This window comes from Piliocolobus tephrosceles, chromosome 17 (genome assembly GCF_002776525.5).
Source record: "Piliocolobus tephrosceles isolate RC106 chromosome 17, ASM277652v3, whole genome shotgun sequence".
Classification (NCBI taxonomy): domain Eukaryota; kingdom Metazoa; phylum Chordata; class Mammalia; order Primates; family Cercopithecidae; genus Piliocolobus; species Piliocolobus tephrosceles.
In genome coordinates, this window is record NC_045450.1 from 25549095 (window position 1) to 25575629 (window position 26535).

A 26535-nucleotide genomic window follows, 5' to 3' on the forward strand; every position below is an offset into this window, starting at 1 on the left:
GAAAGGAAGAAAGAGAGAAAGAAAGAAAGAAAGAAAGAAAGAAAGAAAGAAAGAAAGAAAGAAAGAAAGAAAGAAAGAAAAGAAAGAAAGATATAGGGAGAGGAGAGAAAGGGGGAAGAGAGAGAGAAAGAGCAAGAGAGGAATGAAGAGGAAGAAAGGAAATGGTAAAGGACATAGCAGAGGATGAGGGGAGAGGGAGGAGGAATCTGGGGTGTAAACATATAAAACTTTGGTATAAAAGGAAAAAATGAAGTTATTTGTTAAATATACTGAGTTCCTAATTGGTATCCATCTCTGTAATAAACATCACAAAAGTAAAGTCCAGATTCTCAAGCATGTAAATGAACAATTTTATAATTGTTCATTTGATTATATGTCTGTGATATGGTTTGGCTGTGTTCCAACCCAAAGCTCATCTTGAATTGTAGCTTCCATAATCCCATGTGTAGTAGGAGAGACCCAGTGGGAGGAAATTGAATCATGGGGGCTGGTTTTCCCATGCTGTTCTCATGGTAGTGAATAAGTCTCACAAGATCTGATGGTTTTATAAAGGGCAGTTAGTTCCCCTGCACATGCCCTCATGCCTGCTGCCATGTAAGATGTGCCTTTGCTCCTCCTTCCCCTTCTGCCATGATTGTGAGGCTTCCCCAGCCATGTGTAAATGTGAGTTCGTTAAACCACTTTTTCTTTATAAATTACCTAGTCTCGGGTATTTTTTCATAGCAATATGAAAATGGACTAATACAGGCTGCCGCAAGGAACAGGAAAGGGCCAGAGACAAGGCAGAGATGGAGCATGCTAGAAAACAGATCTTGTCATGAAGACTGGAGTCTAAAACTGTCATTAAAGACTCCCTGAAAGCTTGCAGATTTACACTTAGGGATTTATAAGTGCTCAGCAAGAATGTATTACAATTTTAGTGTGTCCACAAATACTAGTACATTCTGGATCATCTTCCTGACAACCAGGATGGAATCCATGCATTGATTTGATTTGTGATCATTTTGGGGTCTGGTAACAATGTGTGTTTTTTTCTCATTAAACTTTGTTTTAATGGGTCTCAAAATTCTGTGACAGATTTTTGGTCAAGTTGCTTCCATTGAAAAGTACTGATTTTAAAAACTAATAATTTAAAACTGCCACATGAAAAAAAAAAAGTGGTCCACAAAACATTCTCCTTTCCTTCTGAAGGTTTTATGATGCATTGTTATCATTAACCAGTCTTTTACTATTAAACTTAAATGACCAATTGAAACAAACAGTTCTGAAACTGTTCTTCCATCAACTAAGAGCAGAGTAGCAGGTATTAGGGATAATATTCATTTAGCCTTCTGAGCTTTCTGGGCAAAGTTGGTGACCTTGCCAGCTCCAGCAGCCTTCTTGACCACTGCTTTGATGACACCCACAGCAACTGTCTGTCTCATATCACGAACAGCAAAGAAACCCAGAGGTGAATAGTCTGAGAAGCTCTCAATACATATGAGCTATCTAAGAACCATATCAACAATGGCAGCATCACCAGATTTCAAGAATTTAGGGCCATCTTCCAGATTTTTACCAGAATGGCGATCAATCTTTTCCTTCAGCTTAGCAAACTTGCATGCAATGTGAGCTGTGTGGCAATCCAGTACAGAGGCATAGCCCGCACTGAATTGGCCTGGATGGTTCAGGATAATCACCTGAGCAGGGAAGCCAGCTGCTTCCATTGGTGGGTATTTTTGCTGTCACCATCATCATTGCTATGACAAACCTCCTTGACAGACATGTTCTTGACATTGAAGCCCACATTGTGCCCAGGAATAGCTTCCCTCAAAGCTTCATGGTGCATTTCAACACAATTTACTTCAGTTGTAACACTGACAGGAGCAAAAGTGACCACCGTACTGGGTTTGAGAACACCAGTCTCCATTCAGCCAACAAGAATAGTACCAATACCACCAATTTTGTAGACATCCTGGAGAGGCAGGCACAAGGGCTTGTCATTTAGACGAGTTGGTGGTAGGATGCAGTCAAGAGCCTCAAGCAGTGTGGTTCCACTGGCATTGCCATCCTTATGGGTGGCTTTCCATCCCTTGAACCAAGGCATATTAGCACTTGGCTCCAGCATGTTGTCACCATTCCAACCAGAAATTGGCACAAATGCTAGTGTGTCAGGGTTGTAGCCAATTTTTATTTTTATTTTTATTTTTATTTTTTTGAGACAGAGTTTTGCTCTTGTGGCCCAGGTTAGAGTGCAATGGTGCGATCTTGGCTCACTACAACCTCTACCTCCCGGGTTCAAGCGACTTTCCTGCCTCAGCCTCCTGAGTAGCTGGGATTACATGTGTGTGCCATCACGCCCAGCTAATTTTTGTATTATTAATGGAGATGGGGTTTCACCATGTTGGCCAGACTAGTCTTGAACTCCTGACCTCAGGTGATCCATCTGCTTCAGCCTCCCAAAGTGCTGGGATTACAGGCGTGAACCACTGTGTCCTGCCAAATTTTCTTAATGTAAGTGCTGACTTCCTTAACAATTTGCTCATATCTCTTCTGGCCATAGGGTGGCTGAGTGCAATCCATTTTGTGAACACCAACAATTAGTTGTTTCACACCTAGTGTGTAAGCCAGAGGGCATGCTCCTAGGTCTGTCCATTCTTGGAAATACCAGCTTCAAATTCACCACCAACAGCAGTCAGGACAGCACAGTCAGCCTGAGATGTCCCTGTAATCATGTTTTTGACGAAGTCTCTGTGTCCAGGGCCATCAGTGATAGTCACATAGCACTGCCTGGTCTCAAAATTCCACAGGGAGATATCAATGGTGATACCACATTCATGCTCAGCTTTCAGTTTATCTAAGTCCCAGGCATACTTGAAGGAGCCCTTTCCCATCTCAGCAGCCTCCTTCTCAAATTTTTCAATGGTTCCTTTGTCAAAGCCACCACATTTGTAAATCAGATGCCAGTGGAGGTGGACTTGCCTGAATCTACATGTCCAATGATGACAATGTTGGTATGAGTATTTTTCTTTCCCATTTTGGCTTTAGGAGTAGTTTTCATGACACCTGTGTTCTGGTGGCAAAACCATTGCAAAAAAAAAAAGAAGAAGAAGAAGAAGTAATAATGTTTTAATTGTCCCAGGACAAGAGGGAAAAGATGGGGGTAGACTTGATACATAAAGGATGTGTTTGTGCCAGACAAAGACTGTGAGATATGATGTGGTTTCTCTTCAAATAATCTAATAAATTTTTTATTCTTTAATTCATAGTACCTCCCCTGCACCCCCGCTTTTCCTTTTTCTCCTTTTTCCTTTTTGCCTTTGTTAAATGCCCAGGCACACCACAATACCAGGCATTATCAATACCAACTCACAATCTTTTCCTTATTTAAAAAAAAAAAAATAACCTTCTAGCTCATTACAACATCCCTTCCCCTTCCTCTCCACTTTCTTTTATGAGTCCACCTTATCTAAAAAAATGCAAACGTTTAGCCAACCGAAATTAGTTTAAATTGTATGACCCGACCCTGGCCAATGGGGAAAGGGTACAGGGGCAGGACTTGCATCAAAAATAATGACTCTTGTACCCCTTTGTTCAGGTGTGCTCTCATGGCAACTGGCCAAAGAGGCACCCCTCTGCACGGAAGTAAAATTGCTTTGTTAAAAATCCTTCGTTCGAGTGTTCAATTTCCTTAAAATTTTAAGCGTTATTCCTAATAAGACCAACTGAATGACTTGCAATGCCAGTTACATTCTAGAACCAAACTGAGGTTCATTCACCCAGAGCAGTAAATACAGATACCCACCCAGAGGGGTTTGCAGTGATAGCAAGAAAGCCATTTATTGCAGGGTCCCCAGCAAGGAGAATCAGGGCAGGTCATGCTTAAGACCCAAACTCCCCAATGGCTACAAGTCAAGTACCTGCAAGGTAAGAGTTTTTTTCGTTGGTAGTGATGGTGGTTTTCTTTAGACAGGGTCTTGCTCTGTCCTCTGTTGCCAAGCCTAGAGTGCAGTAGCATGATCATAGTTCACTGTAGCCTCGTTCTCCTGGGCTCAAGTGATCCTCTAGCCTCAGCCTCCCAAGTAGCTAGAACTAAAGGTGCCTGCCACCACACCCAGCTCATTTTTTATTTTTAGTAGAGATTAGGTCTGCCATGTTGCCCAAGCTGGTCTTGAACCTCCGGGCTCAAGCAGTCCTCCCACTTTGGCCTCCCAAAGTTCTGGGATTAAAGGCATGAGCTGCAACCCCTGGGGCAGGTAAGGGTTTTTAAAGGCAAGGGTAAACTTCAGGAAAGCAGAAACTACAGGCAAAATTGTAAATCAATGCATAAAGGTTACACATTGGTTTAAGATTAAAAGGGTGAGATACCTTGAAGTGAAGGCTTACAGGTCATAGGCAGTGTATTCTCACACTGCTATAAAGATACTAGCTGAGACTGGGTAATTCATAAACAAAAGAGGTGTAATTGACTCACAGTTCTGAATGGCTGGGGAACCTCAGGAAACTTACAATCACCGCAGAAGGTAAAGGGGAGGCAGGTACCTTCTTCACAAGGCAGCAGGAGAGACAGAGAGCAAGCAAAGTGGAGTGCCACACTTTAAAACGACCAGCTCTCATGAGAACTCACTCCCTGTCGTGAAACAGCATGGGGAAAACCGCCCCCATAATCAAATCACCTCCTAACAGGTCCCTCCCTCAACACATGGGGATTACAATTCAAGATGAGATTTGGACACAGAAGCAAACCATATCAGATAGACGCAAAGATCTTCTGATTTGCAATTGGTTAAGGAAGAGAAGCTTTGTTGAAAAATTTGAGGTCAGTAGAAAAATGTTAACTGGCTAGGGGGAGTGACTTTCTCCAAGTCCCTGCAGGAAGAAACTTAGAACAAAAGATGACAGTTAAAGTGTAGTCTTCCCTTCCCCCTTATCTGTGGTCTACGTGTCAGTGGTTCCAGCCATTTGGTGGAGGGGCATCTGTGGGAATCTGAGCTTGTGGGAAAGACAATTCGGGAAGCTATGTTAAGATGTTACCTTTAGTTTCTATAAGGAAAATGGACATCTCTGGGAGTTTAACTTCCTTAGCTATTGTTTTAGGCTACTATTACCTTCTTATTTAACAAGTTACTTATTTAGTTCTCAGGGCTAGCTAGGTGCCTGGAATTCCCCTTGAAGGAACTCAGGATTTTCCTTTATTTCCATACTTGGGGTCTGCAGGCACCTAAAAAAGGGAAATTCCTGCTCTATTTCAGTGAAAGATTCTCAGAGACAAAGATGGTGGGAGAATTGAGTTTCTGTGCCACCTAAAGTAATAAAGGAAGCAAAGCTCAAAATAACCTGGGCTAGAACAGCAATTCATTTTGAGTAAGTGGCAGTTTAGTTTCAGCAAAACAACATTATCTATCACATTAAATAAATAATGCTAATTTGAATTTTATCACTTTTAGTGTTTAGTTTCTAATTTGTTTAGTGTTGTTTATAAACTTGTCCTGTCATTGATACTAAAACATAATTTTCCTCTCATTTTGACTCTGAAATTGGGATGCATCTTAAAATCTACAGCCTCTTACAATTTCAACTGACAGCACTTTTTCCCTTTTTAATGCTACGTAAAATAATAATGCATCTTACAATTGATGGTGTTTCAGATTCAATGAAGCACAGTATGTGCAAAATGAGTTAATACCTAGTTTTGTTTGTAAATAAGTAAGTAACATTAACAATTCAAATGTTGAAGTCAATATGGGGTCTACAGAATGTTTTCCCTTAAAACACTTTACACACTACTGCAGTTGGAGTATCACTGATGACAATGAGGCAATGAGATGAAGTTTTCATCACTGGAGTGAGATGATCAGATTACCACATGGGGAAGATACTCTAGCACCACATTGGCAAGAAAACGACAAGTTTTGCAGTAGAGCAAGTGAAGACCTAAATTCAGGAAATATAAGGAAAGATGAGGACATAACTTGAAGATCTATGCAGGAGCCATACTCAACAGGATTTAGTGATTGATTAGATGTGTGAAAGCGAAGATGTGTGGAGAGGAGAAAGACGGAGGAGGATCCAGGGATGATTCTGGGTTTCTGGATGGAAGGGAGTAGCATCTCCAAGGTACAGAAAGGTAGTGAAGGTTGAGATATGATTATAACCATAATGATGGTGATAGTGATACTGGTATTGAAGGCTGTGATGGGTGGTGATAATAGTGTTGGTGACTATGGGTGGTCATGGTGGTGATGATAGTGATGGTGTTAGTGGTTATAGAGGTGATGATAATGATGGTGGTGATGTGTGATGATGGTGGTAATAAAAACGGTGGTGATTTTGGGTGGTGATGGTAATGATGATGGAGTGGTAATGAAAATAGTGGTGGTGATGGTGGTGGTGATGGTAGTGGGTAGTGACGATAGTAATGATAATGGAGGTGATGAGGGTGGTAATAAAAAATGGTGGTGATAGTGGCGGCGATGGTAGTGAGTGGTGATGATAGTGATTGTGGTAATAAAAATGGTGGTGGGTGGTGATGGTAGTGATTAGTGATGGAGATGACGGCAGTGGTGATGGTGGAGGTGATAGCGGTAGCGATGATAATGTGGTGGGAATAAAACTGGCTTGCATTTTGACAAACACAGTGGTGATGGTGCTGGTGGTGGTGCTGGTAGTGATAAGGGTGATAATGATTGGTAGTAGTGGGAGTGGTCATGATATTTAAGACAGCAGAATAATCATCATGATGTTTTAACCAGGAGGCCTGGAAGTGAAAGTAGCCATACTGGGGATTGGTCGCTTCACCTGCCCCACCTTGACACCAACCACCTACTGGAGAAATCCAACCTTCTTCGGGCCTCATCCAAGAAATGACTATCATGGCTTTTTCTTCCTGTCGCGACTGTAGATATCACTGTCACTCCCTAATCACTCAATGGAAAATAAATTATAAGTGAATGCTGAAACCAACGAATTCCCCCCACAGCAGAGAATATCCATCATTTACCCATAAAAATATTTCAATGATTATTAGCATGTAAACTGTGATTAATTAAATTTGCAAAAATTGTTTCTGATACATGCAAATGAAGTGGTTCCTGCTGAGTGAGACTAAGGCGTTGCTCTCTCTCCTGATGCTTGAGAAGACAGTTGCAGGGAAGTTGCTCAACTCATCTTCTGCTCCAGAGGCTTTGGAAAAGGTAGAACTACAGAGTCCATCTCAAACGTGGTTCTGCTCTGAGCTTTTCCAGATTCATCCCTCTAAATCAGGTCTACCCAATTAAGAGGATAAGTCTGGAGGACGGTCTTCCTATTTAGGAATTGATTCACATGCGGTAGCACTGAAGGGGCCTAAAGGTCATGGAGCTTGAAGGAGCTAGAAAGGAGGAGATCAGCTTTTAGTGCACTCTGACCACTGAACCCAGGAAGGGGCTAAGACTACCTCAAGGTTGCAGTACTTTCTGTACGCCATCCTAAATTCTTATAGGGTTTTCATGATGTCAGCAGGAACCACGGTTGCATACCCAGTGGAAGCTGGCCCAGAACTTGCAGCCAGAAGAAAAGGCCTTAGTCTAAGGAAGGTGGTGGGGCCAAACTGAGTTGTAGTGACTTCCAGGATCTGAAGGGTTTGTCCATGGTCTCTGTCTCGTAAGTCTCCAAAGATACTCCTGGCTGAATCCCTTGGCATTTGGTGCCACAAAAGGTTCATAAGGGTTTCAGTTGGCCAAGGACATATCCAGGTGCCCAGGGGTCACTATGATACAGTCTCAGTGCTCAGAGGGGGCTGTTCTTCCTGCAGCCTCTCCAGGCTCAGCTATGGGAAGTTTCTTCTGTCACTTACTACAGTGATACCTCTAGCCTTACCTCTCCCCTGAACTCCATATACAACTGCCCACTGGGCACTTCTACCTGGAGGTCCCTTGGGTACCTTGGGTTCAACAAACCTCAAAATCTCTCCATCCCTTTCTCCCACTTCCCCTCTTGTGTTCCTACTTTGGCATCTCTATCCATACAGTTACCCAAGAATCAGTCAGGAATATTCTTTTAAAACAATTTTTTTTGGAGACAAGGTCTTGCTCTATTGGCCAGGTTGGAGTGCTGTTGCACAGTAATAGTTCACTGCAGCCTCAAACTCCTGGATTCAAGTGATCCTCCTGCCTCAACCTCCAGAGTAGCTGGAGCTATAGGCACATAGCACCATGTACAGCTAATTTTTTATTTTTTATAGAGGCAAAGTCTCACTATGTTGTCCAGGCTAATTTTGAACTCCTGGCCTCAAGTGATCCTCCTCCCTCAGCCTTCCAAAGAACTGGGATAACAAGTATGAACCACTGTGGCTGGCCAAGCAGGACTATTCTTGACTCACCCATCCCCTTCTTTCCCCACATCTAACCACCAAGTTCTGTTGATTTGACCTCTTTAACATCTCTAAACTCTGACCACACCTCCCCCTTCCCACTGCTACCTGAATTCAGCCAACATTCTCTCCAGCATGGATAACCACAGTAGCTTCCTAACTGGTCTCTCTACCTCCACCTTTGCCTTCCTCTTGTTTATCCTATTTATTCATTTGTTTATTTATTTATTTATTTTTAGAGACAGGGTCTCACTATCTTGCCCAGGTTGGTCTTGAACTCCTGGACTCAAATGATCCTCCCACCTCGGCTTCCCAAACTGTTGGGATTACAGGCATGAACCACTGTATCCAGCTCTTATTTATTCTTCATAGCCACCTCCAGGGTCATATCATGTGAGGTTAATTTTACATGCCAACTTGACTGGGCTAAGAGATGCCCAGAGAGCTGGTAAAGCATGATTTCTGGGTGTGTCTGTGAGGGTGTTTCTGGAAGAGAATAGATTTGAACCAGTGGATGGAGTGAAGAAGACCCACCCTCCCCAAAGAGGGTGGGCATCACCCAATCCCTTGAGGACCCAGAGAAAACAAAAAGGAAAAGGCAGGATGAATTATCTTTCTCTCTCCTTCTACAGGGATAGAGTCAGAGAAGGGTTGAAAAACCCAACCTTCTCTTGCTTTCGACATTAGAGCTCCCAGTTCTCCCAGGCATTTGGACTCTGGGACTCTTAGATCTCAAGTCTTTGGCTTTGGATTTAATTACACCACTAGCTTTCCTGGTTCTCCAGCACACAGTCAGCAAACCATGGAGGACTTCCTAACCTCACAATCACAGGAACCAGTTCCCAAAATAAATCTCCTCTTCTATATCTACGAAGGTGCCCTTGGTTCTATTTAACTGAAGCAGCTCCCAAATGCAGATTCTGATCACTGTTTATGAGCTCTCTTGCTTTGAAGCCCCTATTAAGTAAAGAAAAACCTAACTCCTCAGCCTGAGATTTAAGGGAGTCTCAAGGGACTCTCATCTCGTTCCATCCCTCACTGTCTACACGTCCTCCTTTGATGCCATCAGCCCAGCTCCATTTGCTGAATATGCTGCCCCCTTCCAAACTTCTCAGTGCACCAGCCCTCCCTGAGACGTCCAGCAATGCACCCCTGCTTCATTATCCATCCTTTTCCAGCTGTCCAGGCAGAGCCGCTTCCTCTTGGATATTCCCACAGCACTTACTGCCTCCCTCTTTTGCAGCGTTCTTCATGCCCACCGTCCTCATGGTGAATGTGGCTTTCTTGCGCCTCTGGACCGGGAGCAGGGCAATGTCCCTTGTGGAGTGGCGAGAGTGCAGGCTGGGCATTGCATTGATTCTCTGGCTCTAACCAGAGGGCTGCTGGTTGGCTATTTTTATAGTTATTTCTTGATCATATACTAAAGAAGAGCTGGATTATTCATGTTTTCCTGGGAAAAGGGTGGGCAATTCCCTAACTAAGGGTTCCTCCCCTTTTTAGACCATAGAGGGTAACCTCTGGACACTGACATCGCATTTGTAAATTGTCATGGTACTGGAGGGAGTGTATTTTAGAAGTTAATGTATTATAATTAACTTATAATGAGCAGTGAGGATGACCAGAGGTCACTTTCGTCACCATCTTGTTTTGGGTGGGTCTTGGCCGGCTTCTTTACTGCAACCTGTATTATCAGCAGGGTTTTTATGACCTGTATCTTGTGATCCAGTCCTGCGGACCTCCCATCTCATCCTATGACTAAGAATGTCTAGTCTCCTGGGAATGCAGCCCATCACGTTTCAGCCTTAATTTACCCAGCCCCTACTCAACGATGGAGTTGCTCTGGTTTGAATGCCTCTGACCCCCAAGCCCATGGGATTCCTCAGCATGGTCACTGGGACCTCAAGCAAACCCAATGCAGCTCCCATCCTGGCAGGCCCTAAAGATCTGGCTCCCAAAACCAGAGCCCTCCAGAAACCGAGAAACCCATCTGTGATGGCAGCCAGACCGCTACAGGGGTCTGTTCTTGGGGGGAATCTTTGACCAGTTAATATTGCAGGGGCCTGATTATAACCAAAGGGAGGTCTCATAGTTAACAGCATTGGCAGGGACAAGGCACAGCCATGGCAAGAGAGCATTCAAATCCACTTCGTGCCTAAACCTCTCACTCCCTGACTTCTCCACACAGAATGAGCCTGAATAGTCTGACATGCATCATCAGGTTCCTTTCGTCGTTCTGATGTGCAGCCAGTTTCTTTTTTTCTTTTCTTTTCTTTTCTTTTTTTTTTTTGAGATGGAGTCTCACTCTGTCGCCAGGCTGGAGTGCAGTGGCACGATCTCGGCTCACTGCAACCTCCACCTCCCGGGTTCAAGCGATTCTCCTGCCTCAGCCTCCTGAGTAGCTGGGACTACAGGCACATGCCACCACACTTAGCTAATTTTTGTATTTTTAGTAGAGACGGGGTTTCACCATGTTGTTCAGGCTGTTCGTGAACTCCTGACCTCGTGATCTGCCCGCCTTGGCCTCCCAAAGTGCTGGGCCAGTTTCTTTAAAACACTCCACCTCAGCTATTTCCCCAAGTCATTACTGCCCGTAAGATTCTGGAGTCCTCCTATGGGAACCCAGCCCCATAACCTAAAAAATAGTATGTCGATAACCTGGGACTTTCACCAACTCAATGCTGAAGTTGCCCTTGACCTGGTGATTCCAGACAATTGAGCCCCAAAATTAGAGCTTATCCCAGGAGGATTGCTGGCTTCACCCAGGAAAGAATTCGAGGGCGAGCTGGTGATGTTAGGCAGCGACTTTTATTGAAGGCCCAGTGTACAGCAGCAGTAGAGGCAGTGCTCCCTGCGGAGCAGGGCTACCCTATAGGCAGGGTGTCCAGAGTAGCAGCTCCGAGGCTGGTCTGCAGTCATATTTATACCTACTTTTAATTAAATGCAAATTAAGGGGTGGCTTATGCAGACATTCCCAGAAATAGGGTGATAACTTCCAGGTTGTCAGGTCATTGCCATGGAAAGGGGCATTAATTTCCAGGTGTCGCCATGGCAACGGTAAACTGACATGGCACTGGTGGGCATGTCTTATGGAGAGGCGCTTTGGCCTCTTCCCTGTTTCAGCCAGTCTTCAATCTGGTCCAGAGTCCGAGCCCCACCTCCAGGATCAAATCCCACCTCCCACCTCCCTGGGTTGGTGGCATGGTGATGGCAGTGGTTGCAAAACCTGCTGGAATTTTTTTTTTCTGCTATTTTACAAAAAGGGTACATAAGAGATGTGCGGCTTGGCGCAGTGGTTCACACCAGCAATCCCAGCACTTTGGGAGGCCGAGGTGGGAGGATCACTTGAGGTCAGGAGTTCGAGACCAGCCTGGCCAACATGGCAAAACCCCATCTCTACTGAAATACAAAAATTAGCTGGGTGTGATGGTGCACGCCTGTAATCCCAGCTACTCGGGAGGCTGAGGCAGAAGAATCACTTGAGCCCAGGAGGTGGAGGTCGCATTGAGTCGAGATTGCGCCATTGCACTCCAGCTTGGGCAACAGAGCCAGATCCTGTCTCAAAAAAGTTAAAAAAGAGAGAGAGATGTGTATAGTAACCATTTGAAGCAGCATCAGAGGACATATAGTCAAAAGGTTAACTTCTCTCCTCACTCGACCACCTGTTCCCATTTCTCGTCCCCACTGTAACAAAGCATACATGAATATACCCTCAAACTCCCCTCCTCAAAGGAGACACACCATGGGGACTTGCACCATCTTGCTTTGCCCCTTAGTATTTATTGGACATTCTGCCATAACAATAGGTATAAATCTGTCTCATAATTGTTAACAGTTATGAATGCATCATAATTTAATGGGTCCTCTCCTGACAGGCCTTTAATAAGTTATTAAACACCATACCTCATCCTCACAGCAGCCTCTGGAGACACATGTACTATGCCTATTGTACCAACTAAAATGATTAGAATAGGAATCCTCAATCCTGGCTGCAGTGTAGAATCACCCAGGGTGCCAGTGTGCCCTTCAGAGGCTGAGGTTCAGTGACTGACTCTCTCCCTGGCCTCTGGCCTCAGCTGCTATGTGTGCTGCTCAGACCTGTGCAAGACACCACCAGGCCTTGCAGCAATTCATCCACCCATTTTTATTTTGTATTAAAGTTGTTATTCCTGCCTGCTGCTGCTAACTCCAAGCTATTTCTCAGGACATTAACCTTTATAGTCCTACTCTGCCACTGTTCCTTGGAGTTGAATTTGATTCCACTCAGGAGACCAGGGGACAGAGCCACTGTAGCCACAATAACTGAGAAGTGAACACTCCAGGATCCCTAAGAGCTGCCTATTCCAGCTGAGACTGGTGGCCTTTGGTTCAGTCCTCTGGATTGCAATTTGGACCCAGACATAAATGCAGAGAAAGACACAGAGAACAGTGGAGAAAATGTAGACAGAGGAGAGAGAGAGAGAGACAAAGAGCTGCGTCCTCATGCCCAACTGTACAAAGATGGCTTGTAGGAATTTTCCATCAGGTAAACAAATCAGTATGAGTCCTGTACTAAGACACTGCTATCGATGAAAACAGCTGAGATTATTAGTGCTCACTGAATGCCGAAGAAAACATAGACATCACCTCTGGTCCTCTCTGAAACCCTACAAGGAGGTACTATTATGAAGAAACTGTGACCCAGTGAATTAAGTGCCTTTGCTTAAGTGTATCAGTCAGTATAGGCTAGGTTATGCTGCCATAACAAACAATCCCAAAAATCTCAGTGGAGTGAAATAACAGAGACCATAAGATTAGCTCTCACTCAAGCTAAATGTCCATTAGGGGTTCACAGCGACTCTGCTCTCGGCCACCTTCTCTAGTGGACAGGGTCCTCCACTGCTGAGATAACCCCATAAGGATGGAAGGACCAGTACAGTCCCCAGTGATGTGCTGGTGAATGATTAATGACAGTTCTGTGAGGGTAGATTTTGTGTGTGTGTGTGTGCATATGTGTGCATGTGTGTGTATACATATCTTTATTATAAATTTTACCAATAAAAGATGTATCGTACACAGTTTATAAATAGTAATAAAATATACAACACTCTTCATTGAAAATTGTCTATAGCCAAATATTCTCACAGAAAGCTTTTGTTGTTTTTTATTATACAACTCTAATACCCATAGCCCACCTAGAGTTGCAATTCAGCTATGACTCCATAATTTTTTTTGCCATTCACAATGTAACAGCTACCAATATGACACTTTCCAGTTTAATTTGCTTTTTCTTCTATTGCTTTATCAAGTCTATACAAGAACCCAAACAATTAATAGAGCCCTAGTGTTTGCCCATTTTTGTAGTGTTTGCCCATTTTTGTAGTGTTTGCCCATTTTTGGTGGTATAAATGCTCCCGCGATGGCCAATGTGAAGCTTGCACAGTGAGGTCACCACATGCAGAACTGGGAAAGAAGTGTGTGTTCGCACACTGTTATGTAACATTTCCAACTTACAGATATATTTACAGACACGAATACATTCAAAAACTTAGGTAGTAGTAAAATGCAATAAAACAAGAAGTGGTGGGTTTGGGGGGTATTTCTTTCCTTTGTTTTTAATAAAATGTGTTTAGCTATAAATTCACATAATTTAATTTTTATTGATGGCTGAATTTAATCACTGACTTACAAAATTCCTGCATGCCTCTGTTATATTCCCCTAGCTGCTGGAGGGCCCCATGGCCCTCAGCTGCCAGCTCTCTGTAGGAATTATCCTCCGATGAAGAGCTCCATCTCACCCAAGATCACTTCCCTTTCATTTTTGCTTTTTTGTTTGTCTGTTTGTTTGTTTGTTTTTTTGAGATAGGGTCTTGCTCTATTATACAGGCTGGAGTGCAGTGGCACGATCACAGCTCACTGCAGCCTCGACCTCTCAGGCTCAAGCGATCCTCCCATCTCAGCCTCCCAAGTTACTGGAACTACAGGCTTGCACCACCATGCCCAGCTAATTTTTTTGTATTTTTTGTAGAGATGGGGTTTTGCCATGTTGCCCGGGCTAGTCTCAAATTCCTGGGCTCAAGCGATTCACCCACTTCAGCCTCCCAAAATGCTGGAATTACTTTTCCCCTTCCATAGGGGTAGCTCACATTCAGTGAGCCATTGACATAAAAGCCCAGACTATTGCTGCAACTTGGGACATCACTGAAAGACCACAAGCCTCAGAGCTCTTTGTGGAGCCCACTCCTCTGTCTGCCCAGTTGGGCTTTCTTCCTCCCACATGAGTGCAGGTACTGAGAACACGGCCTGGTAAACTTCACACGTTAGTCTCCGTCTAGAGCGTTCTTCCCAAGGAGCCCCCAACGACCCCTCCACTCCAGGCTCCAGGCTGATGGAGCAACTCTGTCTGGAGCAGTTGTTCGGTCATTACCAGAATAGGAAAGAGACCTCTGAAGGATCTCACTTCTGCTCCATCCTCATCGATCAGAGCTAGTCATATGATCCTACCCAACCATCCTTCCTAATTCTCCAGTGATGGGAGAGCCAGTGATACGGTTTGGAAATTTGTCCCTGTCCAAATGTCATGTTGAATTGTAATTCCCAGTGCTGGAGGTGGGGCCTGGTGGGAGGCGTTTGGATCACGGGGGGCAGATCCCTCATGGCTTGGTGGTGTAGTCATGATACTGAGTTCTTGTGAGATCTGCTCATAAAAGTGTGTAGCACCCCTGCTTGTTGCTTCTGCTCTCACTGTGTGATATGCCTGCTGCCTCTTCACCTCCTGCCATGAGTAAAACTCCCGGAGGCCTCCCTAGAAGCTGAGCAGATGTCAGCATTATCCTTCCTGTACTGCCACAGAACCGTGAGCCAAATAAACCTCTCTTCTTTATAAATTACCCAACCTCAGGTATTTCTTTGTAGCAATATGAGAATGGACTAACACAGCCAGAATACTCAGCACACACAGCACTCAATAGTGCTCACTGCTGCACAGTCACACAGCTGGCCAACAACAGCTCTGGAGTGGAATTCCAGGTCTCTCTGGCCACAAATCTATGCTCCTCTCCTTCCGCGCCATTTGAGAATTGAGACTTTCACTTGGACTGGTCACAGTGGCACACACCTATAACCCCAGCTACTTGGGAGGCTGAGGTGGGAGGATCTCCTGAGCCCAGGGTTGGAGATTCCCCACTAGGTCTTAAGAATATGAAGAGGAATAATGTTCATTCCCCATCCTGAGCTCCACCCTGAAACACCCACAACACAAAAGCTAATATATAGACTTGTCGGGTCAGAAATCCACAAACTGACTGAATCTTAGTATCCCCAGGACACCCCTAAAAGACCACTCGTCGATGTCAAAAGATACACTTCATTCTCCATCCCACATACACTGCAGACATCATTAATCAACTATGACACTTTCTCCCGATGAGCCTGGATGGGGAAGAATCAAGAGTCACAGCTCCCAACAGACATTACCAATCAATCAGAGAAAGTGCATAATTTGAAAACTATTTGTCATTTGGAAACCCTCCATTTTATATATGGGAAAATGGAGGCCATAAACCACATGATAAGTCAGTTTGGCCACATAGCTGATGCTGCAGCAAATATATATGTGCAGGTAGGGCAAAAGGCAGTCTTCCTTAAACCCCTAGAGTGCTCACTGCTAGGAGGTGGAAAGCCAGCCTTAGCCCAGGAGCTCTCCCAAGTAATCCACCTTGATTAGTTGATAATAATATTCACAGCAAAAAACAATATTTGCCACTTATAGGGCAACTTACAGGTGTGAGGCCCAGTGTTAAGTGCCTTAAAGGCACTTGTCACTTCTCCTCCTTAAATCATCCCACTGGGAGGCTAAGGCAGGCCAATCACTTAAGCACAGGAGTTTCAGACCAGCCTGGACAACATGGCAAAGCTCCATTTCTACAAAAAAATACAAAAATTAGCCAGGTGTCTTGGTGCATGCCTGTAGTCCCAGCTACTCAAGAGACTGAGGCAGGAGGATCCCTGGAGCCAGGGAGGCAGAGGTTGCAGTGAGCCACAATTGTGCCATTACACTCCAGCCTGGGCGACAGAGTGAGACCCTGTATCAAAAAAAAAAAAAAAAAAAAAAAAAAAAAAAAAAAAAAAAAAAAAAATCCCAGGGTGATTAGTGAATTAGTGAGAGGTGATACGATGTCTGACCATTTGAAAGACAGAAAACCAAGACTCTGAGAGGTAAAGTAATTTGCCCAATATCACACAGCCAGCAGTGATGATATTGGTTTCACTGAATAAATGTTTACTATGTGTCAAGTCCTCAACTAAGGGATACTTTATCTCTTTTAATCCTCACAATAGTCCTATGAATGGGGTGGTATCAGTCTTATGCTACAGATAAGAAACTTAAGCCCAGGGACAGTGGCTCATGCCTCTAATCCCAGCACTTTTAAAGGCCAAGACGAGAGGATAACTTGAGGCCAGGAGTTCCAGACCAGCCTGGGCAATACAGTGAGACCCCTATCTCCATCAAAAATAAATAATTAGCTGGGTGTGGTATCACATGCCTGTGGTCTCAGCTACTCAAGAGGCTGAGGTGAAAGGATCGCATGAGCACAGGAGTTCAAGGCTGCAGTAAGCGACGATCACACCACTGCACTCCAACCTTAGTGATGGAGTGAGACCCTGTCCCAGTAAAAAGAAAAAAGAGACTTGAGACTCAGCGAGGACGTATCCATTGGCCTAAGCTCATTAAAGTGGGATTGGAATCCAGACAGCCTGACTCTACCATGGTCTTAGTTCAGGCTGCTATAACAAATACCATGGACTGGCTGACTCAAACAACATCTAGTCCTCACACGTCTGAAAACTAAGAAGCCTCAGATCAAGGTCAGTGTCAGCTGTGTGGCCAGATCCAAAACTGTGTGCCTGCGGATTTGGTGTCTGGTGAGGCCTCTCTTCCTGGTTTGCAGATGGCCACCTTCTTACTGAATCCTCACATGGCAGAGAGACATATCGCCTTTCTAATGACTTTTTTTTTTTTTTGGAGGCAGAGTCTTGCTCTGTCACCCAGGCTGGAGTGCAGTGGTGCAATCCTGGCTCACTGCAACCTCCACCTCCTGGGTTCAAGCAATTCTCCTGCCTCAGTCTCCCGCAGAGCTGGGACTACAGATGCCCGCCACCATGCCTGGCTAATTTTTGTGTTTTTAGTAAAGACGAGGTTTTACCATGTTGGCCAGGCTGGTCTCAAACTCCTGACCTCGTGATCCATCTGCCTCTGATTATAGGCGTGAGCTACCGCACCCAGCCTGGGCCACCACGCCTGGCCTTATGACTCTTCTTATAAGGTCACTAACCTCATTAAAGAGGGCTCCATCTTCATGACCTAATTATCTCGCAAAGGCCCCACCTCCTACTCCCATCACTTTGGGGGTTAGGGCTTCAACATATGAATGGGGTAAGGAGAAACTAACATTCAGTCCATAGCAGCCATTCACGCTCATGATAGTGTCAACCTGAAATCATCAGAAGGATCAAAAACCAGTTTAAAAGCGTTTATTCAAGCACAAAGCTGAGAATGGTCATTTGGGTAACACAGACTCCAAAGAACTAGGTTCAATGATTCAAGATGAAAAGTTAAGGTCTTGCTTATACAGGCAGAAACCAAAGAAATTTAGTAGGATTATAACATTTTCTATACAAGACTGGTTTATGAATTACAACAATTGTATTAGTTATAGTTTGTTTTCTTTTCTATCCAGCTTGCTTTCTTTTCCTTTCCAATTTAAAAGGCTGTATTTGATAGTCCATCTCAGACAATGATAGCCAAGAGATCTTTGTGTGATTCCCATGCCACTTTTGTGAGCTTAGGCCGATGGACGCACCCTCACTAGATCGCAAGTTTCTTTTTTCTTCTTATTGAGACGGGTCCAACTCCCGTCACCCAGGCTGGAGTGCAGTGGTGCAACCATAGCTCACCGCTGTCTCAAACTCCCATGCTAATCAATCCTCCCATCTCAGCCTTTTGAGTAGTGAGGACTACAAAAAGGGAAGTTTATCTACAGTGAAGATCCACAGTTTAGAGGGAAAGGGCCTTCTCTGGAGCCCTTTAGTCCTTTACAACATTTACAATACAATGTAGGCAAAGAGAAAGGCTAATCTAACCAGAGAAACAAAGGTGACAGGTGCTCAAGTTACAGCTGCCTCTCATGTGGTTCAGGTCCTATAAACACATTCCCCTAAGGTTCAAAATGCTTTAAAGTTCCAACAGCTCAGATTTGAATTACTTATTTTCACAACAGTAAATGGTAATAAACAGAGAAGTTAGGGTTTGAACTCTCTGTTAGCCTGAAGTCATCAATTACTAATCTCTACTACCTCTTCTGGCAAGGCCTCCTGCCCATCTCAGGACGATGATAAGGAGAGACTTGGAGCTGAGGACCCAGAGACCATGCAGGTTTGCAGACCAGGGCAAGGCAAGAGATTGCCCACCCCAAACAAAAAGCAGACAAGCCAGCAGGAAGCTGTGATCAGGGGATGGAGTGCTCTCATTGACCAGACTGAATCTCCGGCTCATCACGGGGCTACACATCCCCAAGGCAAAGTTCAGGGCTTGGCACAGATCAGGCACTCGCTGAATACTTGCCGATCGTTTCAGTTTACTCTTACTGCATAGTGAACCACCCAAAGCACAGTGGCTTAAAACAATCATCACTTTATTTAGCTCATGATTCAACAGGTTTGCTGGGCCGGCTCAATGGAGCTGGATGGTCTAAGGTGGTTCACTCACAGGTTAGCAGGCTGGTTCCAGGGGACACACCAGCTGGGCCAGCTCAACTGTGCTCCACAAGGTCTCTTGTCATCCAGCAGGCTATCCTGGGTCTCTTCACGTGGATGTCTAAAGGCAGCAAGAGAGGACCAGCCTCAATGTGCGAGTGCTTGCCCAGCCTCTGCTGGCATTGCATTTGCTAAGATCCCAGTGACTAAACGACATCACGTAATCAAGCTGAAATTTCAGATTTGGAGAACCGGACTTCACTTCCCCATGGGAGAAGTGCATTGCACACACAGGCATAGGAAGCGTGTGTGCCATTTTCATTGCAATCTACCAAAGTGATGGAGTAAATGAGTCGATGAATGAATTCAAGGGCAGAAAGTGACTCACGAAAAGGTTTTTGTACAAGTTGAGCCCCAGAATTCCATCCAATCTCAGAACCTCTTTGATTCCTCTGTCCATGGCAGGAAGTAGAGAATAGAGCAAAGCCTTCCAATGAGACTCCGTGGCTGGAAAGAGGACTGCAGGAACTAGGAGCTCACCAGTAGTTCCACATGTTCAGCTAAACCTGGGCCTCTTGCAAACTCTCTTCCCCAGAGCCTGGCCCCAGCTAGGTGGGAGAGGAAACATGTCAGTATGGTCAGCTGGTCCCTCTGCCCTGGATCCCTGCTGCCTGCCTCTTGCCCTAGCAGCACCTGGCCCAACTGGGAGCATTACTCCAAATCCCCACTATGCCTCCATGTGACGCACAACGCTGGGAAGTGTAATTGCCGTAGTGATTACTTACAGCCATTACATTAAGTTTTAAAATGTTCCCTTCAAATTGAACAATGTTTTCTCAAAGTCAACAGCTGGTTCACAGCTTGAATGCAACCGTTAGGATAAATTAAATAAAAAGGGTAATAAAATCACAGTCTAAATTTAATTTCTGAAGAGTGCATAGGGTCCAAAAAAAATAAGCATTTAAAAATGCCTTTAAAATATAGCCAGAAAAGCAGAAGTTAATTCACTCCCTGATTATGTCAGCTAATGGATACACTGGCACAATTAACTACATAACTGCAGTGGTATAGACAAAGCCCTGAGCTCATGCTCTGGTTCTGCTGTACGGGCCTCAGAGCATGGGAAGGACTTAGCAGACGGTGGCTCATATATGCAGATGTCCCTACAAACAGGCTCCGAAAAGAGCTCCCATCTCTAGAAGCAAAATAACACCAAAGATGATATCCACAGCCTCCATCCCAGCACATCTTCCCATTGCCTAGAGCTACCTGGAGTCATCTCCCAGGCAGGAAGGCAGGGCGGCAAGCGCTTCGTTGCACTGTGTTTGCAAAATTCAGCTACTGAATCCTTTTCACTCAAAGACAAACACACACTCTAGTGATCATCAGAAAAGACCCATCCAGCGTTTCTCCCAGGCGACCCTACCTTCCAAGCTTAGGAATCTGCCAGGACTTGAATCCCACAGCTGTCGTTTATTTGCCATGTCACTTTGGACAAGTGATCGGCTCATTTCTCTGCACCTCAGTCTCCTCCTTTGTAGAAAGGAAACTCATTTGTTCTTTCGTATATTCAAGATATATTCAATATATATGTACTGAGCATCTACTCTGAACTAGGCCCTGGCACAGGTAGCCAGGAGACAGCAGCGAAGACAGAGATCTCTGCCAGAAGGGGAGAAGGGGCATAGATGCAAGTAGCGGAGATCAACAACGAGCAAGACCAGGAAGTACTGGGTATAGAATGGGAGAAGATAATGAGTTCTCGGGGAAAATAAAGTAGGGAAAGAGAATAAGGAGGGAGGGAAAGAGTGTTGTAATTTTAAATAAGGCATTTGGGGAAAGCCTCACTGAGAAAGGGAGGTTGGAATAACGGCCTGATGAAGTAGGGAAGGAAGCCAGCCTCGTGGATATCTGGGTGCAGAGTTCAGGCAAAGGAAACGTGCAGAGGCCCTGAGGCAGGAGTGCACCGAGAGTGGTCTAGGAACAGCAAGGAAGCTGGGGCACCAGGAGCACAGAGACTGGTAGGAGGTGAAGTCTGAGGCCAGATGCAGTGGCTCAGACCTGTAATCCCAGCACTTTAGGAGGCTGAGGCAGGTGGATCACTTGAGGTCAGGAGTTCAAGACCCACCTAGCCAATATGGTGAAACCCTGTCTCTACTAAAAATACAAAAATTAGCTGGGTGTGGTGGCACACACCATAATCCCAGCTTTTCAGGAGGTTGAGGCAGGAGAATCGCTTGAACCCAGGAGGCGGAGGTTACAGTGAGCTGAGATTGCACCACCGCACTCCAGCCTGGGAGACAAGAGAAAGACTCCATCAAAAAAAAAAAAAAAAAAAAAAAAGGAGGACAGGGAGCTAACAGGAGAATAAGAAGAGCTAATTCGAAGGGCTAATCATGCATCCACTCAACTAGTATTTACTGAGTGCTTAATCCATGTCAGACAGAGAGTTGCTGTGAGGATTAAATCAGATAAAGTGAAAGCACAGGCAGCTCCCAGCACACAGTAAGTGCTCAATAAATGTCACCTATTAGAAGAGGATGCCCCTGCACTCTGAGCAGGTGGCAGCATAGACACTGCTCAAGAGAACCTGGGTCCTGGCCCTGCTTTCTTTCCCAGGGTAAGGGTGCAGCCTCCCTGCTGGGGAACCTGGTTCCAAAACCATTAGTGGTCAAAGTTAGTGCCGAGGTTGCTAGGGAAGTTCCTTGGCTGTCAGGTTCAAGCATGTAAAGTCTAGACCACTAGAGCTCTGCTGCTCTCTCGGCTTTGGAAGGGCCATAGCTACAAGGAAAGGGATGCAGAGAGCTGACAACCAGGGAGGGAGTCAGGGGAAGGTCATGGCAAATAAACGGACTTTGCTACTGCTCTGGGGAACCACCCGTGTGCAGCCTTGGCTAAGGAATGGGTCACTTATAGCAGGGTGTGCATGCATGTGTGTATGTGTGCAGGCGTGTGTGCACGTGTGTGAGTGTGTGTGCACACTCGTGCATGTGGGCACGTGGTCTCCTTTCTCCAAATCTGTAGCCCACCTGCAATGCCATAATTATCTACTCTTAAACTCTCCTTGTTCCCACTCAGCCTGGGCACACCCAATACCCAGATCTGCCACAAGGGGGCGCACAGCGTTCCCGTCCCCCTCACTCCACCCCTTGACGCACTGGGCCGCGGTTTGTGGGGGCTGGCACACAAAGGGTTAAAAGCGCCACCTCAGCGGCAGGAGGATCGCTTGAGGCCAGGACTTCCAGACCAGCCTGGTAACATAGCAAGTTACCATCGTTACAAAAGAAATTTAAAAATTAGTCGAGCAAACCACTCAAACCATCTCTGATGGGCCAAAACTCGGTGATCGGCACAAGAGCCGGTTACAGTCTGCTTACACCTCCGTTTAGGTTACAGTTCACGATGTACAGAGAACCTTACCTGGAAATGATACTCAAAGGGGTTAATAGTGATAAACTGGACAGAAGGAAAGGAAGTTAATATTTTCTTAGTTATGCGTTATCCATATTTTCTAATTTTTCTAAACATGTAAAGATAAAATTGTACTCTTAAAAATAAATAAGACCTCAGAACAACAAATAGGAATTAAATAAAATATAAAATAGAATACAATCGATACGCTGGGTGCGGTGGCTCACACCTGTAATCCTAGCACTTTGGGAGGCCGAGGCAGGTGGATCACTTGACGCCAAGAGTTCAAGACTAGCCTGGGCAACATGGCAAAACCCCATCTTTACAAAGAAAAAGAATAGAATCAATCACACACACACTCACACACACACACAGATTGTCAGGGAAGTGCTTCTCAATCTTTATAGCGCACATTAATGCCCTGGTCGTATTCGCCAGTTCTGGTATGGGGCCTGAGAGTCTGCATTTCTGACAAGCTCCTGGATGTCGAGGCAGCTGCTCGAAGAATCCCACTCCCTATAGTGGAAAGGTTAGGGGCTTATTGTGATTTCTATCCTCATGGCTGCCACAATCCCCTTTCTCTTCCCTCTCAGGTCAGATATCAGTCATGCATTGAAGCATCATTTATAAAAACATTTTGCTGTTGTTGTCTGTATTTGCTTTTTTTCTTTTTTTTCCTTTTTTTTTTTTTTTTTTTTTTTGAGATGGAGTCTGGCTCTGTCGCCCAGGCTGGAATGCAGTGGCTTGATCTCGGCTTACTGCAAGCTCCGCCTCCTGGGTTCACGCCATTCTCCTGCCTCAGCCTCCCCAGTAGCTGGGACTACAGGTGCCTGCCACCATGCCCAGCTAATTTTTTTTGTATTTTTAGTAGAGACAGGGTTTCACTGTGTTAGCCAGGATGGTCTCGATCTCCTGACCTCGTGATCCACCCGCCTCGGCCTCTCAAAGTGCTGGGATTACAGGCATGAGCCACCGCTCCTGGCCTTTTATTTTTCTTTGAGACAGGGTCTCACTGTCGCCCAGGCTGGAGTGCAGTGGTGCAATCTCGGCTCACTGCAACCTCCACCTTCCAGGTTTAAGCGGTTTTCCTGCCTCAGCCTCCCAAGTAGCTGGGATTACAGGCGTCCACCACCATGCCTAGCTAGGTTTTTGTGTGTGTATACTTTTAGTAGAGTTGGGGTTTCGCCATGTTGGCCAGGCTGGTTTCAAACTCCTGACTTCAAGTGATCTACCCACCTCAGCCTCTGAAAGTGCGGGTATTACAGGCATGAGCCACCATGCCTGGCCATAAAAAACAATATTTCAAATAACTCAAGTATCCATGTATGGGAGACTGGCTACCTGAACCCTGGTATATCCATACGATGGATGGTGTGCAACAGATGTTTAACAACGAGTTGTCTGAGTGGGAAGCCCTGAGGTAGAGAGTTTGCCCGTTTCTGTTGTGCAGATACTACCACCATAGCCTATTTCAAGCCACCTACGTGAAATCAATTGGTTCACAAAATTGCTGAAGGTTTAACAATCAGTTCTTTGGAGCCAGCACACCCCATTCTGCAGCCATAAAAAATATAAATAACAATGAGGAAGCTGTCTCCGCACTGCTATGGAAAGATCTTCACAATACAGTACACTGTAAAGTGGGGGGAAAAAGCAGATGTAAACCAAAATTACACTCTAAGGCCCCCTCCCAACCATCAGAATGGACCCCTTTTCCCAGAGCATTCCAGAGCTAACCCGAAAACCTAGTTCAAGGCCATGATGGGAAGAGGGAGCGAGACATGCCTCATTATATCCTCCTCCCTTTCAGAATTATGGAGAGACAGGCTGTTTCAGTCTGACAAGAAACTTTTGTAATCTATTCTCACTGAAGCCTGCTACCTGGAGGCTTCATCTGCATAACAAAACTTTGGTCTGGGCCAGGCTGGGTGACTCACACCTGTAATCCCAGCACTTTGAGAGGTCAAGGTGGGCGGATCACGAGGTCAGGAGTTCAAGACCAGCCTGGCCTATGTGGTGAAACTCTGTCTCTATTAAAAATATGAAAATTAGCCGGGCATGGTAGTGCGTGCCTGTAGTCCCAGCTACTTGGGAGGCTGAGGCAGAAGAATCGCTTGAACCTGGGAGGTGGAGGTTGTAGTGAGCTGAAATCACGCCACTGCACTCCAGCCTGGTGAAAGAGTGAGACTCCGTCTCAAAAAAAAAAAAAAAAAAAAAAAAAAAAAAAAAAACCCTTATTGTAACCCAGACATTCCTTTCCATTCCTATTGATAATAACTCTTCAACCAATTGCCAATCAGAAAATCTTTGAATCTGCTTATGACCTGGAAGCCCCCACTTCCAGTTGTCCTGTCTTTCTGGATCCAACCAATGTACATCTTATGTGTACTGATTGATGCCTTACGTCTCCTTAAAATGTACAAAACCAAGGTGTGGCCCAACCACCTTGGGCACATGTTCTAAGGATCTTCTGGAGGCTGCATCATGGGCCACTGGTCACTCATATATGGCTCAGAATAAATCTCTTTAAATATTTTACAGTTTGACTCTTTTCGTCAACACAGCATATAGAAGAGTATGTAGGGTTTGCTATCTGTTGTATAATTAAGGAGGGGGAACATAAATACACACACACACACACAGTTGCTTGTATTTGCATTAAAAAAAAAAACCACTGAAAGACCAGGTGCAGTGGCTCATGCCTATAATCCTAGGATGTTGGGAGGCTGAGGAGGGTGGATCACCTGAGGTCAAGAGTTCGAGACCAGCCTGGCCAACATGGTGAACCCTCATCTCCACTAAAAATACAAAATTCAGCCAGACATGGTGGCAGGTGCCTGTAAGCCCGGCTACTTGGAAAGCTGAGGCAGGCGAATTGCTTGAACCTAGAAGGCAGAGGTTGCAGTGAGCCAACATTGCACCATTGCATTCAGGCCTGAACAACAGAGCAAAGACTCTTTAAAAAAGAAAAAAAGAAAAAGGAAAAACACTGGAAGAAGATACAACAAAGTACTAAATGTGACCATCTACAAGCAGAAGGAGAACACAATGGACAGAGAGATGAAATAGATTAGTGCTTTTTGGAAATATCTTCTTATGTTGTTTTGATTTTTGAGCGATGTAAATATAGCACAGCATCTATTCCAAAAATCAAATTAGGAAAGAAAACACGAAAAATGCAATCCAGTGATCTTGACATTCTTATTGGAGCCACAGGCAGGAACTGCTCTAGAACTCCTGAGGTGCAAGCCGTCCCAGTTCTTAACATTTCTGAATCAAGTCATTCCTCTATTAGTTAGTGTATTAGTCTGTTCTCATGCTGTTGATAAAGACATACCCAAGGCTGGGTAATTCATAAAGAGAAAAAGGTTTAATGGACTCACAGTTTTACGTGGCTGGGGAGGCCTCACAATCACGGCGGAAGGCAAAAGGCACGTCTTCCACGTCAGCAGACAAGAGAGAATGAGAGCCAAGCAAAAGGGGTTTCCCCTTATCAAACCATCAGATCTCATGAGACTTATTCACCACTAACGAGACGGCAGCAGGGGATCCACTCCCATAATTCAATTATCTCCCACCGGGTCCCTCCCATGACATGTGGGAATTATGGGAGCTACAGTTCAAGATGAGATTTGGGTGGGGACACAGCCAGATCATATCAGTTAGTGTAGACAGTAAGTTCAACAATGGTCAATTTCCAGAGTCCTCTTCTCTCTGTGGATCTTACAGGTATCTCGGGATTTAGTTGAAATGAAAAAGGATTCAGTCTTCAGTTTGTGTGGTCACCATTCTCACAGTCTCTGTTGAGGCCAAAGGGCACAGGGCCAAGAATAGACATTATAGCTTACTTTCTAACTTCAAACCCTGGCTCTGCCGTTCACCAGCTGAGTGACCTTGGGCAAGTCGCTGAACTTCTCTGTGTTCCCAGTTTCCTCATCTGTAAAATGGGGGTAATACCATAACAAGACCAATGAGTTAGTGTATTTAAGACAATGAGACTAGGGCCTGGCACTTAGTGAGTGATTGATCATATTTGCTATGGATATTGTCGCCCTGATGCACGA

The 26535-nt window shown here is 45.0% G+C and overlaps 1 pseudogene; it reads right to left on the bottom strand.

Moving 5' to 3' along the window:
- Positions 1–1319: 1319 nt before the first annotated feature.
- On the bottom strand, positions 1320–3016 carry LOC111526906 (annotated as a pseudogene).
- Between the last annotated feature and the right edge of the window lie 23519 nt (positions 3017–26535).